At 46.2% G+C, this 2,728-nt stretch overlaps 1 pseudogene; it reads left to right on the top strand.

Moving 5' to 3' along the window:
- Nucleotides 1–2,258: 2,258 nt before the first annotated feature.
- Nucleotides 2,259–2,377, top strand: LOC128435982 (uncharacterized; annotated as a pseudogene).
- Nucleotides 2,378–2,728: the final 351 nt, after the last annotated feature.

Genomic DNA, 2,728 nt, shown 5'->3' with positions numbered 1-2,728 from the left:
GAAATAAATTAAACACAGACCTTTGTAGGGTTATTTGAGTCCTCCCCGTATTTGTGGAAAATGTATGAAATAAGAAGTACCCTATTTTTAAATAAATAAAAACATATAGCTGCAGCCTAATAGCTTAAAAATATATATTTTAGTTGGCGAAATATTTAAACGAAAAGTGAGAGCAGGTCAGGCTGGAGGCGGACACAGAAACTGCAGCTCGGTAGAAACCAACTAGCTCTGATCAGCTGAGACCAGAGAAACTCTGTGTTTTCACTGTTTCCACTGAGCAGCCGGTGAGTCAGTGACCAGCTCCTTCACGTGAAGGAGCTCTGGTCTTGTGTCTCTGAGCGAGTGCGCGGGGCGGGGGGCGGAGCCTCGGGACCGGTGCGCTATCTGGGGCACACACACACACACTCGCCCGCTCCTGGTACTTCATGACGGCCTGATACGATGATGTTTTAAAAAATGATCGTGACTTAGTCAACCACCAACATTTCCGTCTCGTCTCGTCAACAAGTTAAAATAGATTTAGTCATGCGCTTCACTTAAAAGATCCAGGTTTTTTTTGGCGTGAGAAATTGGATGTGTGGCATGAGTGCGTGTGAAAACATGCAAAAGCGTGTGTCACACGGCGGAAGCGTGAGAGTTGGCAGCTCTGTAGATGGGAAATAACCTTGTTAGTATTGTTATGGCCCTGGGTGTGTATATGTGATACTGTTCTGTTCCTCCTCCTAGAGTGTGAGCAGTCTTCTTTGAGTGTTAGCAGGTTGGACCTGCTGATTGGCGTGAGCCGCCTGATTGCTGCTCCAGGATTGGCCAGAGTGAAAAGAGGAGCCTACTTGAAGCACTGACTAAAGGCCTCAGTATGCTTCTCCGAGTCCGTTTCGGAATGACGGACGGACGGATCGGACGGACCCTTTTTGATTTATAGTTCTACGAGCCTTTTTGTTGTGAAAACAATTCACCGCCAGAACAGTAGATGGCGAGACGGAAGTGGAGCTTAGACAAGCCTACCTCATGAGGTATATAGAAGAAGTCCACGCTGGTTTATTTACGTCCTCCCGGCTCCTCACACACAGTGAACGATGACAACAGAAAAAGGATGTTGATGACGCGACAGTTTTTGCTGAATAAAGTGACACCCAGCGGGTCAAAATGCTTTTGTTATCGTGTCTTAGCGCAGCGGTTCCCCGGTCTTGTTTCCAAACTGCGTTGCTAATTCAACAGCTGCAACAGCTTGAAGCTACACGGAGGCAGCTAGCTCCCCCCAGCTTCCACACACAGTCAGCACGGACACCCGATACTAGCTACTACCAAGTGTTTGCTTCTAACCTGACGGTGTTTGAGAAACAGTGTCATGAGAGCCGTGGGATTAAAGTCAGCGGGTTTTTGCGCTGTTCCCACCGCAGTTAGCATGGTGGCTAGCCCGCTAGCCCCGTTATCAAAGTTCGTTATAACCGTATGTGACCGTACACACATGCTGTAAGTGCTCTAACCAGCCACCGTCAGCCGGACACACTTGTCACATTAATCATAGAGTCGTAGTTGTGATTTTGGTTTATTGTGATGTAGGGAATGGAACAGGAAGTTTCCATTCCGAAATGCTGGCGTTAGCGGACCAATCACAGCCAAGTGCTATCCGTGGGCTGTCCGTCATTTCGACGTGTAGTTAGAAAAATGAGAGCGGCACGAAAAGCTCTCCGAGGAGCCTCGGAGAGGCACGCAGAGGGCGTTCCACGTTGGAGAGGGCGGTCCTATCTGTCCGTGTCCGTCAAAACGCAGAAGCATACATTGGCCTTAACTGCAGTCTTCCTCTCCACCAATTCACCCACATCCAACTGGGACCAGTGTCTGGCTGAAGTATTGTTTTGTTGCGTAATATAGAACAATCCACCGTCTGAGTTTGTTGTAAATGTATGAAAGTAGAAAACTGTGTGTGGTAGCCCTGTAGGAGGGAGAGGCCATTTTCTTTCTCCTGTGTTACCTGGTTTAGGAGTTAGGTAAGCTTTTGTCTTTTTGTTAAAATTTTGGGTTTGTAGCAGGAAGGTAGGGAGATTTTTTGTTTGTTGTGTAGGCCTTCGCTCCCTCTGAAGTGAAAATAAATAGCTACCCCTAAACAAAATACCTGGTGACACTGGCCTGCTTGGGAGTGGGAAGAATGGGGAGAAGCACCACATGTTATGTCTCTGTTTTCTCCTAGACCAGGGACGTAACATTTCCCTGACGTTTTCACACGTATAAATAAGGTTCAGAGGGTCACCTCATTAGCTTACGGCCACACCAACCGGAATACGCCCGATCTCGTCTGATCTCGGAAGTTAAGCAGGGTCGGGCCTGGTTTGTACTTGGATGGGAGACTGCCTGGGAATACCAGGGGTCGGATTTATAACCGTTGCGTACGCACAAAACGGGGCCTGAAACGTGCGTACGCCATTGCTCACGCCAAAGTTGGGATTTATAAAAAAAAAAAAGCGTATTTCTAAGCAAACTCTGACCCATGTGTAACCCTCTGGGAAAACCAGTTGTTACCAAGACACTTATTTATAGTATTATTTATATTTCCTCCTTACTGAGAATTCCTTTTATTTAATTAACAATTCTGTTTTATTTCTTCTGTATTTAATTTATTATTATTAAGTCATTTCCTTTTTGCTCAGGAAGTGTTCTACCGGTCAAAAAACTTGACAACAAGTGAGCCTATTGGTTCAAGGTGAAATAACTGCATATTATTGGTGTA

The sequence above is a fragment of the Pleuronectes platessa genome, chromosome 24, assembly GCF_947347685.1.
Source record: "Pleuronectes platessa chromosome 24, fPlePla1.1, whole genome shotgun sequence".
NCBI lineage: Eukaryota > Metazoa > Chordata > Actinopteri > Pleuronectiformes > Pleuronectidae > Pleuronectes > Pleuronectes platessa.
Note: the sequence above shows the minus strand (reverse complement) of the source record. Positions and strands in the feature narration are given on the sequence as shown.